Here is an 18,422-nt window from a genome sequence, read left to right as displayed (position 1 = left end):
CAATCTGTATATTGAGCAAGCAGTAAAGGAAACAAAAGAAAAATTAGGAGTAGGTATTAAAATTCATGGAGAAGAAATAAAAACTTTGAGGTTCGCCGATGACATTGTAATTCTGTCAGAGACAGCAAAGGACTTGGAAGAGCAGTTGAACGGAATGGACAGTATCTTGAAAGGAGGATATATAGGATGAACATTAACAAAAGCAAAACAAGGATAATGGAATGTAGTCTAATTAAGTCGGGTGATGCTGAGGGAGTTAGATTAGGAAATGAGGCACTTAAAGTAGTAAAGGAGTTTTGCTATTTGGGGAGCAAAATAACTGATGATGGTCGAAGTAGAGAGGATATAAAATGTAGGCTGGCAATGGCAAGGAAAGCGTTTCTGAAGAAGAGAAATTTGTTAACATCCAGTATTGATTTAAGTGTCAGGAAGTCACTTCTGAAAGTATTCGTATGGAGTGTAGCCATGTATGGAAGTGAAACATGGACGATAAATAGTTTGGACAAGAAGAGAATAGAAGCTTTCGAAATGTGGTGCTACAGAAGAATGCTGAAGATTAGATGGGTAGATCACATAACTAATGAGGAAGTATTGAATGGGATTGGGGAGAAGAGAAGTTTGTGGCACAACTTGACCAGAAGAGGGGATCGGTTGGTAGGACATGTTCTGAGGCATCAAGGGGTCACCAATTTAGTACTGGAGGGCAGCGTGGAGGGTAAAAATCGTAGAGGGAGACCAAGAGATGAATACACTAAGCAGATTCAGAAGGATGTAGGTTGCAGTAGGTACTGGGAGATGAAATAGCTTGCACAGGATAGAGTAGCATGGAGAGCTGCATCAAACCAGTCTCAGGACTGAAGACCACAACAACAACAACAACAACAAGTTATCTATTTACAGAGAACATTGGCACTCACTGACCAGTTACAAACCATCAGAAGTCATCGTTCAAAAGAGGAGCTAATGAGTGTAGAGCATGCATGGATTATTACAAAATATCATTCACTATTACTCAGAACTCATCATTTAAGTGACATAAGACATAATTAAAATGTAACACTCCGTAACTATTACTCAAAGTCTATGATTAGAAAACATCATTCAGTGTTACTCATAACTCTCTTGGCATTATTTGGGACTGGTAATACTTTTTTTTTTGTGCTAGCAATGCATTGCGTTGGGATCGATAATTAATTGCTGATGCATAACAATATTTGCATTTGACTTATTGCTGCAAATGAAGATGTGTAACGTCATTCGTCATGAGTCAGCTGTAGCAAGGTTATGAAACAAGTAGAGTATATGTGATCACATTCATGAATGACACAGGTTTAATGACCAACTGCTTATAGCGCATTAATTTCATGAATAATTTCTCCTGCAAAAAATACAAAATGGATTATTAAGCTGAAAGAAGAAACGCATATTATGCTGAAAAGTAGTGAACTTCGAATTAACAGGTAATGAAATGTGTATTAAATATATGTTTTCTAGCTGTCCTTTCCAAAACCTTCAGTCATCATACCATGCAACATAAGACATACTGTCAAAACGAACTGCAACAAATACCTAAATAACTACATAGCATTTCTTAACTAACAGTAAATATATAAACTTCATCATTATTTTCATCTGCAAAGAAAAACTTCATTATCATTACTATTATCACCTACAAAGAAAAAACCTAATTATCCATATCAACATAATTCCATCATTATCATCACCTGTATAGAAAAACATTATCCATATTAGCATATTCTACATCACTATTCAGCTGCAAAAAAAGAGTCACTTCATTATACAACTATTCATAGTATAGAGTTCCTTATTTCTAGCATATTTCATCACTAAAACTAAGATGTGTAGTTCTGTCTGACAGCCTGCATCAATCGCCTCATATTCTGACAGAAAAAATTAGTAAAGACTATCATACGATGTGTATAGTATATTCTTGTTAATGCTTGTTAATTCTGATCCATTTACTCTTCGTGACGAGGTATTGCATCTTCTTTCGTTCATTCCGAAGGTGAAACTCCCATCTCTGTTTTATTTATTTTTTACACGTTATTTCTTTCTGAAAATGATGAACAATGATTAATGTCTTGCATTTAAATCATATACCCATTAAATAAAAGCTGGTTTCTAATGATATAATTGAGCATACAGCATAGCATGACAGAAAACGTAATATGTCAAAAAAAGACAGTGTTCAGATGTACACAGAGTATCACAATGTAGCAGCAAAAAAAAATAAAAATTGTAAGATAGTAACGATGTTGAGATATCATAAGGCAAAATGTCAAAGTCAACTAGTGTTTGTTACATCTTAAATATTTCATAGTGCATACAAACAAAACAAGAAAACAATCATACGTACATAAAAATGGAAAATGTGCACAGTCTGATGTGTAACGACAAGAAAAGCGACCTGCTAACATTACTTTGCCGGGCACTTGCCAATAAAAAATACGATAATCATCAGTAAGTGTTCATATAAATATAATTGCATAAGTGGTCATATAAAAATCAGGAAATGGCATTACAGTGCGATAAATCATAAAGTATGTTCATTCAATAAAGGGTTTAATATTGGAGACATGGTGATTGTCTTTACTTTTTCTGGTTCTCAGAGTTTCGACGTGTACTACATTGGGGTGAGGAATGCTGCGAATTCGATATGGACCTGCATATAGAAGCTCAAACTTACTACATCTACTTTTTCCTCTATTAGATAATGTGTGCGTACTAATATCTTCTGTCCAATGTGAAAGTCACGGCGTGTACAAACCTGTTTTTGCTGTCTTCTCCGGCGCTCTGCGGCACGTTTGATGTTGTTCAGCGCAATGTCAATTATTTCATGGTGTCGTAGTCGACGAGATGTAGGAAAGATTACTAATTCTTTAATTTTGTTAGATGGTTCAACATTTTTCAGTCGGAGATAGCATAGTAGATTCATTTGGTATGGAATTAATTACATCCTGGAATGAGAGTATGTGTGTGTCCCAATCAATATGTTTTTTATGGCAGTATATTCTACACAGTTTACCAAATTCTTTCATTAATCGTTCACAAGGGTTCGAAAAGCATGGTACCTGGATATATAGATCGGAGAAATGTTTCTAGCTCGTAACATACTTCTCCATATAGCAGATCGAATATGTGGTCTATTGTCGGAAATTACATGAAATAGAAAATGCTTTACAAATGCTTTCGAAACAGTTTTAGCAGTAGCTTTGCGTAACGGAGTGAAGGTAACAAATTTTGAAGTGAGTTCAACAGCGACAAAGATGTAGCAAAAACCTCTATTAGTTCTGGGAATCGGACCAAAAATGTCTACAGCGGCCATGTGTCTCAATTTAACAGGTACAATGGGATGTAATGGAGGAATATGTGAAGTCGTATCTGACTCAGCTTTCTGGCAGATTTTACATGACGCTAAAACTCGTCGAATACGTTTCTCCATGTTGGTAAAATAACAGTTCTGTCTCAGTATAAGAAAACATTTTCTGGCTCCGTAATGTGCGTAACTTAAATGAGTATACCAGATTAATTTGTTAACAAGCTCGTCAGGAATGCATAATAACCAATTGTTGCTGTCAGGGTGAGAGCGGCGAAACAATGTTATTGCGTACAGTGTAATGGTTTCTAATGGTAACATTATTCCTATCTTGCCAAAGGTGTTTAATTTCTTTCCACACGTTATCTTTACTCTCCTCTAGTGCTATGTCTTGTAATGACGACGAAATGAAATTCTCAAATGCAACTTGTTGAATGTACCTGACGCTGAAATTTGGTTGCGATGTCTTGCTGATTGTTGCTGAGAGAACGGGATAGTGCGTCTGCTACAATATTTTGTGTACCGGGAATGTGAACAATTGTAAAATTAAATTCCTGTAAATAAAGTTTCCGTCTACTTAATCTGTCGTGTGTAAATTTAGCCGAAAGTAAAAACTGTATCGCTCTATGATCTGTGTAAACGGTCTTCCACAAGGAAAATGTCGAAATCTCGTAAATGCCCATACAACACAGTGTTTCAAGTTCTGTAACAGAATAATTACGTTCAGCAGGTGACAGAATGCGACTCGCAAAGGCGATGTTTTTAATTACTGTACAACCATCTTCTTCAATTTCCTGAAAAAATGTGTAAGCCTAAAGTGGTGTTAGAACTGTCGGTGGCAATGGAAAAATTTCTAGTAAAATCTCGATGTGATAAGAGGTGCATTCAACAAGGCATGTTTCAAATAACATTTTCGTGAACAAGATTCTGTGTATCTGAAGTATTGCTTACGTTGCTGGAAGATGCAACCTGTACTGTGTCTAGTCAAATTCTTTCTGACGTGCTATTATTTGCGGGAGGATGCTGTGGCATTTCAACTATTTGTACTGTTCTGTTATTTCTTCCTGACGTATTACGTTCGGGGATGATATCTACTGTCTGGTTCATTCATAATAATTTGTTGTTGCGGATGAGTCTGCTGCTGATAAGACCGACCGTTATTAAACATACGCTGAAAATTGTGCTCATTACTTTTACGTCTATCACGATAGTCATTTCTATACGGTGCATTACGATAGGAATTGAAATAGTGTGTTTTCTGTACGTAGTTATTTCCTTGTTGCTGTGCGTTACTATTTGTTGGAGCTGATGCTGTACGTGCAGGCGGCGAAACATTAAAGCTTGGTTGACCTGGTAGACTGCATTGTTGGTTAGGTATGCTAACCGGCTGGTTTTGTTGCTGTTGCGGAGAAAAACCTCTATTGTTACCAAAATGTGTGTGCGACTGCTGAAAATTTTGTACATACTAATGATTAAAATTTTCTCTGATATTAACATTACGCTGGTAGTTCTTGTCATTTCGGGAATGTATAATGACAATTTTATCATTTTCGGTAAAACTTGTCTTATCGGGTTTTCTTTACACATTCTTACTCAGAGATAAATCGATAGTTGAAGAGCTGTTTTGATAGATATAAAGGATAGTAGAAGAGAAGGCAGCAGTGCAGAAAACTGAAGATGAAACAGCACTACTACGGCTCGGGGCACTGTGCACGCTACGGCACATATTCATTAAAACGTAATGAATCCCCTGAGGTCTATTACGCGCTGCAAATAAAATTTAGTTTCTGCATTGCAGGCGACTCCGGTGAAAATTCAAAAACAAATTGATGTATCCAGGCCAATTCTAGTTTCTGCATTACAGGCCAAGCTGGTGAAAGTACAAAAATAAATTGTATCCTGTTCAAAGCGTGTACCTGTGCTCTGTCATTTTTAAATACCTTAGATTTTTTACGGATAAAAATTGCTTATAATCAACGTTATCGTCTCTGAATGTGTGAACAGGTTCAGGATTGCATAAAAATCTGTTTGTGTCACTTCGTATTCTAAGTCACGTAGTCTCTGTAAATTACCTAAGTTACACTGGCTGTGTGAGTGTGACAAATGTTCGGATTGTGCCGTATGCTGTGACGTGTTAGAGGCTAAAACATTTGTCATTTCTGTTACTTTAATACGTTCGTCAATGTGGCTGATTTGTAGTTCAAATTTCTTATCGTCTTCCGTATTCAGAGTGCGTGAAAGTTCTGGTGACTTTAAATTAAACTCGTCGCCTGTTTGTGTTGCGTTTTCTGAACATTTATCAGTGACTGCACTACTTCCATCTCTAAGTAATTGCATTGTGGCTACACGTGTACTAAATTCTTGTACAACATATGTAATTTCTTCATTACTGTTCCTAGCATAAGCCTTACTTTCCTCACATAATTGTTCCTTCGTGTCGTCACGTTGCACGGAAACGGCTGTAATCTGTTCACTAAGTTCCAGAATGAAATTTTCACTCTGCAGCGGAGTGTGCGCTGATATGAAACTTCCTGGCAGATTAAAACTGTGTGCCCGACCGAGACTCGAACTCTGGACCTTTGCCTTTCGTGGGCAAGTGCTCTATCAACTGAGCTACCGAAGCACGACTCAGGAGAGCTTCTGTAAAGTTTGGAAGGTTGGAGACGAGATACTGGCAGAAGTAAAGCTGTGAGTACCGGGCGTGAGTCGTGCTTCGGTAGCTCAGTTGGTAGAGCACTTGCCCGCGAAAGGCAAAGGTCCAGAGTTCGAGTCTCGGTCGGGCACACAGTTTTAATCTGCCAGGAAGTTTCTGTTCACTAAGTTGTTCGTTCTGTTCATTAAGGTTGTCGTGTTTTTCGTTCGACTGTTTGAAACTTTCATTAAATTGTTTGCACGATTCATTAAGTTCGTCGTATTTTCATTAAGTTGTTTGTACGATTCCTTAAGTTGTTTGAAATGGTTATCTAGCATTTCATTCCGTTGTAACAATACTGCCATAATTTGATCCAAGCCAATATTACCTACTCTATTCTCTGTGCTGTTTGATGGCATACCAGCAATTGTCACGTTTTCTGTAACCATCTAGTCATTCTGTTCTTGAAAAGGTTTGCCAATCGGATGTGCACTGTCAGTCACTACCTCGGAATCAAATCTGTGGTATTTTGAGTACACTGTTCAATTTCGTTAGAAAAATTTATCTGTTCACAATTCAAATTTTGCAAATCGGGTGTGTTAAACTGGACAGCGTTCATTGTAACAGAACGTCCCGCGTTATCAATTGTCGTTAAATTAACAGAGGCCACAATTGAATTTATTTGTTCATCATTAGGATCAAAATCATTACTAGTGGTCGGTACGCACTGATTGTCTGTAAATGGAGGATTGTCATTACACTGAGTGTCGCAAATATTATCGGTCAAATTATTAGAGTCGGTTATTTCACTCATTGCACATCGCGATGTACTGTTAACATTTTTTCGCGGCATTTTTCACAAATCAAAATTAAGCACAAATGAAACAAGGACAATGCAAAAATGCAACAAACACAATTACAACAAAGAGCAACAAATTGCCGATGATCTGTGAAAGAAAGAGTGACAAATTAGTAAATGCGTTGCGCCAGATGCAAACTACATTTAAGTAAATAAGAGCAGATATATGACTACTTATCAGAAGATTCACAAAGAAATACGATCCTGGCCGGATGTCGCGAAGTGTAACGTCCCCACAATAATATTAAAATGAACCATGAACCAAGTGTAACCTCCTTCGGGAATAATAATTAAATGAATTTTAAATATTGTAACCTCTAAACAAAATTGGCTCCCATTTATAATCTGTGTGCAGAAATGTATTCACATTTAATGTACCCACAAAATTCTTTTCTCATTTAATGTTAAGTTCGAAACAAAAATTCCTAAACACCAGAATAATAAAAAATTCAGTAACCTGGTAAATTTTATGACGACAGCAGCGCTGCGCCACGGCCCTGTGCTCTGAATAAAAAAAGCAAAAATTCTTACCTCAATAAAAACTGCGAATATATCTGCTCTTACCTAAAAAAATTTCGGCACAGCTCCGTGCAATGCTGGCCTATGCTTTGTGATTCGTGAAAGGAATAATTATCCTTTGGATAAAATCTTTAAATTGAAATGAATGCTTCCTTTTTCTTTTAAAAAAATTACTTTGTATTATAAAAATTATTATTGGGGCATTTTTTAAAAGAAATTGAATGACAGTTAAAACACATTATTAGATATGCGCAAGGCTGCTTCTTTACCTTCTACAATAATACTCATCTTCCAGAGTCCCGACCAGAGCAGATTGCACACAAGCGCAGACACGCGCCGACTACCGCCGACTCACGCAGACTACTGCAGACTAGCGAGAAACAATAACTAACTACATACTGCTCTCTGGTGAGAGACTCTCCTAAGTCTTGCCTGTTGCAGGCAGCGCATACATCGCATACCTCTTACACTATGACTATTTATCGTAGCGAATCATATCAACGAAACTGTGTTAATAAAAACCGAGTTAAGAAAAAACTATGTCCTACGATTTCGAACAAAGTATCACTAGAAGTGAATCGTATATTGGTTTCTCTCTGGACAGTAGTAGTAGTAGTAGTAGTAGTAGTTGAAGTTGTTGTGACTTAGCACGACAGCCAAGTCACAACGAGAGGAAGCCAAGTCACAACAGCCAAGTCACAACGAGATGAAGCCGAAAGGCACGCGTTATGCTCACGTAGATTGGCGTGAGGTCTGGAACAGTTAAAAGGAAATGAGAACTTAGAAAATGGACGCAGTTGCTGTAATACTTAACTTTAATCCACATTTGTAGAACATCTCTCGTTACGGTACATGCTTCATAATATTAATTATCAATTGAATACGGCGCCTTGCTAGGTCGTAGCAAATGTAGCTGAAGGCTAGGCTAACTATCGTCTCGGCAAATGAGAGCGTATTTGTCAGTGAACCATTGCTATGAACGTCGGCTGTACAACTGGGGCGAGTGCCAGGACGTCTCTCTAGACCTGCCGTGTGGTGGCGCTCGGTCTGCAATTACTGACAGTGGCGACACGCGGGTCCGACGTATACTAACGGACCGCGGCCGATTTAAAGGCTACCACCTAGCAAGTGTGGTGTCTGGCGGTGACACCACAGAAGTAATAATAATAATAGTTTAATCCATATTAATATTAAAGGGTATAATTTTCAACTGACAAAATATTGTACTGTGTTGAATAAACGCTGTGACCTTTGAAGAAATTAAATCTGTGTACATGGGTTACGCAAATCAAAGATATCAGTTCATTTTGAAACGCGAATCGGCCGCCTAGTAACTGTTAATGAGCATCTTTGGGGGGAAATCGTTAAACAACGCAGCTAGCGATGGTAATAATTTGAATTTAAACTTATCAAACAACAAATATTGACTGCAATGGCAGTGTTGTGTCGCCTCGCTTTCACATATCTCGACGATGTGAAGAATACTGGCTGGACAAAGAAAAAGGACATTACACTTTCGCTGATCGTGGAAGTGCCAGTAGGCACCAATAGGAGGCGTCACATCGACCATACGTCGGACGAACAATGCACACTGTAAAACTACACAGGAAGAAGGATAAAAGGTTTATCGACAACAGTACCCCTAAAAATCCGCTTTAGCTGAATGGTAACCGGATAAAATTTGACGAGACCTCTGTCGTGGTTCGCGTTAACGGCTTCTTAGAGTGTGCAATCAAAGAAGCCACCGACAGAAAAATCACCGACTACAGCCGTAATAGAGACGGCAGCCTGCAGCTCCGCACGGCGTGAGATCCAGCGATTGCCAAGTTGAAGTGCGCGCATCGGACGCGGAGTCAACGTATGACCATATACAGGATGCCGTGAGCACCAGCGAGGTCACAGCCGGTAGCTGGTGTATGTAAGGGGCGTAACAGCGGCCCACTGGTAATCATGTCACTTGAGAACGGCCAAGGAGTGCTGGGTCGAAAGCCCACTGAATTTTAACCACTCGATATGGTTTAAGCCCAAGAATATTTCATTCATTGTTAACACTGCGAGACTCTACACAGTTTCTCTATCTCTATCTGAGTCATATTTGTTCTTTCGGACATGTCCGAAAGAACAGATATCAATCAAGCAAGATACATATGCGCCGTTAAGGCTAAAGGATCTTTCAGTGAGGGCACCCTTCACCCGACCTCGTGCGCGACTTTGCGTGATACGACGAGCAAACAAAGGAAAAATGTGACTCTATTTTCGAACTGTGCGGCAAATGGGAATTTGCTTTCAGGGGCGAGGCACGGTTGGGAAGTCCGTGCAGTTATGTCAAACCAATGTGTCAAGCTGGCGTAGATGGTTAACGCAACGGCCCGTGTACCTGAACTATCGTTGTCGGCGTTGGTTTGCAGGCGAATATTTCGAGAACAGCGCTATCAATTTACTGTTCATAGTACCTCACTCACTGCTCTACTTTCGTATTAAGAACGAATCCTACTCCTATTATACAATTTCCTGTTGCTGTTGATATTACGTCTGACCAGGAATCCATGTCTTCTTTCTGCCTGTATACAAAGAAAGGTTATGCCGCAGGTTCTGAATCAGAAATCGCACTTGAACGGTGGAGGTTTGTGATAAGATGAGTTATGCCTCGGGTAAGAAGTAGAAACATGTACCAGCACGTATCTGAATTAGACAGCAGCAAGATCGTGGCCTGCCGCGCGGGATTAGCCGAGCGGTCTTGGCGCTGCAGTCATGGACTATGCAGCTGGTACCTGCGGAGGTTTGAGTCCTCCCTCGGGTACGGATGTGTGTGTTTGTCCTTAGAATAATTTAGGTTAAGTAGTATGTAAGCTTAGGGACTGATTACCTTAACAGTTAAGTCCCATAAGATTTCACCCATGTTTAAACATTTTTTGATCGTGTCCTATCGAGGGAACAAACTGCTGAGGTCATCGGTCCCTAGGCTTATAACTTAAACTAACTTACGCTAAGGGCAACACACACACGCCTGCCCGAGGAAGGACGCGACGGTTCAATCCCGCGTCCGGCCATCTTGATTCAGGTTTTCCGTGATTTCCCTACAGCGCTCCAGGCAAATGCCGGGATGGTTCCTTTGAAAGGGCACGGCCGACTTCCTTTCCCATCCTTCCCTAATCCGATGAGACCGATGACCTCGACCTTTGCTCTCTTCCCCACAAACAACCAACAAGGACGCGAACCGTGGCAAGGCGCCTTATACCGTGCGGCTACCCCGCGATGCTCTAAGATTTATCATTCCTCAACAAGTTAGCCACATTGGTAGGGAGGCAACATCTGCCATGCTAATATGGGATCAGTGGCTTCAGAACGCCATGCGGAATCGCAACGCCCCCACGCAACTAGTACCCGAGAGGAGGGAAGACACATTGTTTGTTCGGACGTGCAGCGTCGTACAGCAGCTTCACGTATCTCTAGTCAGGTATTGCGCTTGTTTGTAGCAAGGCATGTATCCACACGGAGTGTGCCACGACGTCTGGAGCGCCACCAACTCCCAGAAAGGTGACCTTAATACATCTACCTTACATTCGAAAGTTATTCCAAGAACCTGTCTCTGTTTCGTACAAATTCGCTTATTCCCGAACGCAAGTTATTCAGTTTTAATCAGTTTTTTAAGTACTGAAAGGTAGCTACACTGAGTCACAGCGCCACAGCGCCAAAGAGTTTTATTCCGCCGCCTCCACTGGCAGTGCTTGTTCAGAAGTTGTGGTGGTTAGTGCTTTGCTGAGAGGATGTTGATAGCTGTACTTTTTGAGGCCATGTCGTGTGCAGTTGTTTTGATGGGCTAGACAGCAGATGTTGTTCGGATGGAGATGTTGTAATGATCAGAGTGTATTTTTAGTCAATATATATAAAGGTAAAAAACATTTTTGTTATTTTTTTTTAAATTTCCTAACTAACAATGCCTCTTGGTCACTGGTTCAGTCAACAAAGCATCTGGCTTGTGTTCATGTATTAGACTGTAATTCGGGTTTCTATGTGCAATTATAGTATTTCAGTTTTTTTTAATTAATTCAGTGTAAATGGTATTTAAAATATCTTGTCTTATTGAGGAAGAACTGTGCCAGATGTGTACGTTGAATCACACTTCCACACACAGAACAGTTACACTTGTGCTTTGTTGTTCGTAGTTTTTGTTTCGTAGCTTTTATAGTTGCTGGGGACTTAATTAATTGTGTCAGCAGAAATTTCCTTTCATTCTTCGTTGTTATTCTATGCAGTCAGATTGCGTATTAATACTAGTCAGGGCCAACCGGTTACGAGAGAGCGTAACCGAACAGACAGCTACTAAATCAAAAAATTAAAATTATTTGCATTATATTTAGTTAAGCCCCCATGCAGTACCTACATCTACATCTAAAGCAATACTCCGCAAACCTTCTAATTTCCCCGCCCCCTTCCCTGTTCCACCACTCGCGAATGACGGATGAGAAGAATAATTGTCGTAAGCCTCTGTAATAGCTGCAATATCTAGAATTTTGCGAACTTCCAGCATACTGGAATAATGGTAGGTCGGCAACTTCTGTTAACCAGTACAACGAAAAACCAGTTGCAAATTTCACTTTTTTATCCACTCGATTACTAGTTTCGGGCCGGGTCCCATTTCAAATCATCCTACAGGGCAGAAAAACAAATTTACACTCATGTGCAGTATAGATATTACCAAATTTTATAAGCTTCCTTGCCTTCTTACACTGGCCATACAAACCGCAGGCGGTCCTTGACTTCACTCATTCCAGACTTCCACACTTTTCTGTCAGCTGAATCTTCATCTCTCAGGCCCAATATCTGCTTGTCGCCCATGGTGTTATCAATCCACCTCGTTCTCAGCTCTCCTAGTGTTCTCGTTCCTTCGACTTCTCAATTCATCACTACCTTCATTACTGCGTTCTCCCGTGCCCTCTTCACATGTCCGTACCACCTGGGTCTTTTGGCTTTAACACTCGCTAAAGTGTCAGGTAATGTGTGTAATTGTCTGAATTCTCTTTTTCCTTACCCTCCTCTGTTAATTTTCTTTCACAGTACTTTATTTTCTCAGTACTTTACTTTCAAAAGTGATGATTTTCTCCTATGTTTTTCTTTTTTCCAGGGCCCATGTCTCGCTTGCGTAGCACACTGCTGGTTTGATGATGGTCTGATTGTAGGTAGTAACTTAGATCTTATGTTATGAATTGCTTACACCTCCTAGACATAATCCCCCACCTTGAATTCTCGTTATGATCTCTTGTTCTATAAGGTTTTGTTGGTTGGTGTTGACACCGACGAGGTAAGTGAAAGTGTCGTCTTCTGTATTGTTAGGTTCCTGATTGTTAGATTCTTTTGTTCTGAGCTTTTCTTCCTACTACCATGAACTCTGTTTTATTTTCATTTATACTTAGACCTACTTAGTTTCTTCCATCAGCACAGTTCCCATTTTCTCCAGGTCTTGCATGCTCTTCCCTGTCAACACGATATCCTCCACGAAAGCCAGAACATTTATCTTTTTCTCTATGGTGACTCTTGCACATTCTTGTGTTACTCTCCTCAGGTAGTTGTTGAGTGTTAAATTGAACAGGATTGGTGGTATAATATCTCCCTGTCTGACTCCTGTTTTTACCTCAAATGTTTTGAGAATTCCCTCTGTACTTTGTCTACACTGTGGTCAATCACAAACATATTAGTTAGCTTTATCAGCTTGTCCCGTGCCCCACATCTCCTCTCACTACCCTGTCACATGCAATGTTGAGGTCTATAAACATACAGAAGGTATCCTGATTGTGCTCCAAGTTCTTATCTAGTTTTTGTCTTAGTGTGAATATTTAATCGGTTGTTGACTTACCGTTTCCGAACGTCGCTTGTGTTGTGTTTAATATTTCTTCAGTGTATGGTTTGGGTATAATTCTTGATGTTATTTTATATTTTTGGAAATTTATGGTAAGTTCCTACAGCAGTTTTTCATTCCTCCAGCATTACTCTTTCCTCCACACCTCTTTTATCTGTTCGACTAATCATTCATATGTCTTGTCACACCCTCCTCCTTTTATGAGCTCTGCTTATACCATGTCTGTGCCTGGGGTCTCCCATTTTTCCGTGGTTTTCTTGCATCCTTCGTGTCCCTCAGAGTTGATTCTTCGGCTAATGGTTCTACATTCTGGTTGTTTTCTGTCCAGTTTTCGTTGTCGTAAATGGCTACCGCGTTGTTCAGCGGTTCTCTGAAGTACCTTCTCCAGTTCTCTAGGTTACCTTGATTAGTAGTGATGAGTTTTCCATCCTCATCCATCTTTATCCCAGGCAGCTCTGTACTCCTTTCTATAGTTTCTCATTGTCCAGTAAAACTGTTTACTATTGTTCTGGCTATAGCCTTCCTCTTCCTTCTCTATCTGTTTGTTTATGAATAGTATTTTCTCTAGCCTAATTATTCTCTTCATTTGTCTCGTAGCCGTCCTGTATTTTATTTGTTTTCCGTATTTGTTGTTGCTCATCATTACCTGCCTGGCTGCTTTCCTGGCCTGAACTGCTTTTTCACATGTTTCATTGAACCATGTTTTGCACTTGATATTGCTATTATTGTTATCTCCTAATAGCTCCTGTGTTCTCTTTTTTAAAGCTGTTGTTATCTTGTTCCATTTTGTATTGATATATTCATCTTCTTTCCTATTGATTTCGTTCTCTAATTCTGTGAATCTATTTATAAGCTTATTCTTAAACTGTTTATTCGCCTCCTCTTCCTGTAGCCTACTCTTTGAATACTTTTGCCACTGTTGCTCTAACTTGGTTGTTTCGGTAATGATTGTTCAAATGGTTCAAATGGCTCTGAGCACTATGGGACTCAACTGCTGAGGTCATTAGTCCCCTAGAACTCAGAACTAGTTAAACCTAACTAACCTAAGGACATCACAAACATCCACGCCCGAGGCAGGATTCGAACCTGCGACCGTAGCGGTCTCGCGGTTCCAGACTGCAGCGCCTTTAACCGCACGGCCACTTCGGCCGGCTAATGATTGTTCTATCTATATTAACCCAAGAGAATGGTCTGATCCTATCTCAGCCCTTCTTATTGTCCTAACATCTGTTACTATCCTTTTATGTTTTTTCTCTGTCAACACATGGTCTATTTGGTTCCTAGTTAGCCCATCCGGTGCTTTATGTACGTCTCTATGGGGAAAGGATGTACTGACTATTTTCATGTTCCCAGCAGTGGCGAAGTGGATAAGCCTTATACCATTATCACTCAATTCATTGTGCAAGCAACCTTTGGTGTTATTGTCCGGTTTTAGCATTAAGTCTCCGAGCAAAATTTTGATGTCGTACTGTGGTAATCTGGAGCACATCTGGTCTAACGTCAGTACACTGACATGTTAAAAAGAGAAAAACAATCACAACACAAACACTGTCAACAGAAGGCAAGCTCCTTCCACGAATCTGCCTATGCTGAAATCGAACAGGCTTATGGCGTAACGGGCGAGTGTGGCGCCCTGAAAATATTCTAAGTTGGAGTTGGCGTGGCCACACGGGCCGCTCGGCCAGCCGGGGCTCGGCAGGCCGGCCGCGTGGTGCCGGACATTGGCTGTTCCAAGAGGGGTAGCCCCAGCACGTGGTCCATCGGCCGCATGGTTGCGAATTCATGGTGACGCTGTGTCAGTGAAGGAGACACGCTGCGAGTGCCAAAGATGGCGGACTTTCTGAAACAATCATGGCAGACATTTCACAGTTCGTATAGAAATTAATAGTAGCCAGATGAATCATGATAGCTCAAAAAGAAACATGTACATTACTAGTATTTGCATGACTATTCTGATGGCGTAATCAATTTTCAATACCTTTATTAGTTTAAAGTTTAGTATCTGACGGTAAATTATACAAGTAACACCCAGAAATAAATTTCCAAAATTAAAACGCTTCCTCCGATTTCGTTAACAGACGTCTCTTTAGAAAGCTATTAGTGTAAACCTAAATTGGTATAAATTACGGGCATGTAACTTAAATTGTACATGAGTTATTGGAAGTCAAAGAGGCCGATTACTATCGATCGCGTCAGGCCATAAGTATTCCTCAGTTACATAAAAAAACGGTAGCAGCGTGCTTATAAATATATTTATTCATCTATGTCTTTGTTTATATCGATATATAGTATTCATGAAGAAATTGGTTAAATATTTACTGTATTTTAGAAAGCACAGAGACATTAGGCTACTGGCCTACCTTTTGTTGCTATTCCTTTGATATATGTTTGTTTAATTTGTTTATGTATTTAATAATGTATGTTAGAGCGTGTGTATGGTCCAGCTGTAGGAATATATACTTAACTTCAAGTTATTTAAATGTAAATCCAGTATTTCGAATGTGTTTCATTATATTTGTGAATGTGCGTAGGCTTGAAGACATGGCGGGAGCGCTCTAGTCAATCACAGCGCTCGTGAATGGGGAGACTGGATGGATGGAAGAGTACAGGAGAGGACAGGGGAGTTCTGGGCAGTGCAGCGCGAGGGACAGTCGCACAGGACACGGGAAGTGCTGGACGCGACGGCGCGACGGACACAGAGCCGCAGGAAAGACTTGGAGCAGTTAGCGTCGTAGCGCCATATAGAAATATTTCGCAGTGCCAACTTGTGCTCTTATGTGATTTCCGTCGCTTCTACAGTGAAGACGTAGTATGCGTTTAGAAGTGAATATCTCGCGAGCTATGTTGCTGGTCATAACTAATTATGTGTAGTAGGATTCTATTGCTTCCCTGTTATTCAACTTATATTTTATTTAATTGCCCGACCACCAACACCAATAAGTGTTTTGCAGATATATACCGCATTCTCAAAAATACTTCTACTATCGTACTCATTATTTAAAGTCGTTAAGATAGTACCTGCAGATTTTATTTAATTGCAATCTTTCATTTATAAATTTATACGTTACATTCATAATTCGCAATTGCCGAGTGATAGAAGGCTTCGACCATTCGATTCATGTGTGTATTCTTATCATACACTGTAGACTCAGCAGCATTTGGCCTGTAATGCGGCAACTACGTATCCCAGCCCCTAGACAACGAAACCAGCCAAAACTTTTAATATTTCAACACTGAGTCAGAGGGTACGTAGTTCAGGGCTACAACTCACATCCTTTCATCATTTTGATTTGAAAGCCCGCATGCTCCTAATGAATATTACTGATATCAATGAACTTATACATGACAAAATGACAAAGACTTATCTTCAGCAGACCACACTTAATACACTACTGGCCATTAAAATTGCTACACCAAGAAGAAATGCAGATGATAAACGGGTATTCATTGGACGAATATATTATACTAGAACTGACATGTGATAACACTTTCACGCAATTTGGGTGCATAGATCCTGAGAAATCAGTACCCAGAACAACCTCCTCAGGCCGTAATAACGGATTGATACGCCTGGACATTGAGTCAAACAGAGCTTGGATGGCGTGTACAGGTACAGCTGTCCATGCAGCTTCGACACGATACCACAGTTCATCAAGAGTAGTGACTGACGCATTGTAACGAGCCAGTTGCTCGGCCACCATTGACCAGACGTTTTCAATTGGTGAGAGATCTGGAGAATGTGCTGGCCAGGGCAGCAGAAGAATATTTTCTGTATCCAGAAAGGCCCGTAAAGGACCTGCAACATGCGGTTGTGCATTATCCTGCTGAAACGAAGGCTTTCGCAGGGATCGAATGAAGGGTAGAGACACGGGTCGTAACACACCTGAAATGTAGCGTCCACTGTTAAAAGTGTGCAAATGCGAACAAGAGGTGACCGAGACATGTAACCTATGGCACCCCATACCGTCACGCCGGGTGATACGCCAGTATGGCGATGACGAATACACTCTTCCAATGTGCGTTCACCACGATGTCACCAAATACGGATGCGACCATCATTATGCTGTAAACAAAACCTGGATTCATCCGAAAAAATGACATTTTGCCATTCGTGCACCCAGGTTCGTCGTTGAGTACATCATCGCAGGTGCTCCTGTCTGTGATGCAGCGTCAAGGGTAACCGCAGACATTGTCTATCGAGGTGATAGTCCATACTGCTGTAAACGTCGACGAACTGTTCGTGCAGATGGTTGTTGTCTTGCAAACGTCCCCATCTGTTTACTCAGGGATCGAGACGTGGATGCACGATCCGTTACAGCCATGCGGGTAAGATGCCTGTTGACTGGTAGTGATACGAGGCCGTTGGGATCCAGCACGGCGTTCCGTATTACCCTCCTGAACCCACCGATTCCATATTCTGCTAACAGTCATTGGATCTCGACCAACGCGAGCAGCAATGTCGCGATACGATAAACCGCAATCGCTATAGGCTACAATCCGACCTTTATCAAAGTCGGAAACGTGATGGTACGCATTTCTCCTCCTTACACGAGGCATCACAACAACATTTCACCAGGCAACGCCGGTCAACTGCTGTTTGTGTATGAGAAATCGGTTGGAAACTTTCCTCATGTCAGCACGTTGTAGGTGTCGCCAACGGTGCCAACCCTGTGTGAATGCTCTGAAAAGCTAATCATTTGCATATCACAGCATCTTCTTCCTGTGGGTTAAATTTCGCGTCTGTAGGACGTCATCTTCGTGGTGTAGCAATTTTAATGACCAGTAGTGTAGTTCCCAGGGTAATGGGTGCAGCACTTGAAACCACGTAAAGATGTAAAAAACACGTAGAGCAGCGCTAACCACAGCAAAACCCTTTAGTGACCAGTGGGAACTATAGTTCCCACTTATTTGTTTTCGCTGTAAGTTCAGTGGTAATCCATGTTCCCACTTCTAACTTGTGCTACCATCTCTGTTAGAGTGTGCTAACTATGTGTAGATTGTCAACAGTTAGGTGAAAGCTGTTGAATTTCTACCTTGTGAGTCAATCAATGCAGAAGCGCAGTTCCCGCGTGAAAACTGGCCACTGTTTCGACCGCTACACCGTTTTTTGGATAGTGTGCTTTCCTTTTGCGTGTGAAGTGACTAGTGTTCTATTTATCTACTTTTGTATTTATGAGGGAGACAGTATTCGTGTATATTTGCTGGATTTGACTGAAAA

This window comes from Schistocerca piceifrons, chromosome 3 (genome assembly GCF_021461385.2).
Source record: "Schistocerca piceifrons isolate TAMUIC-IGC-003096 chromosome 3, iqSchPice1.1, whole genome shotgun sequence".
Taxonomy (NCBI): Eukaryota; Metazoa; Arthropoda; class Insecta; order Orthoptera; family Acrididae; genus Schistocerca; species Schistocerca piceifrons.
This window is presented reverse-complemented; position numbering follows the sequence as displayed.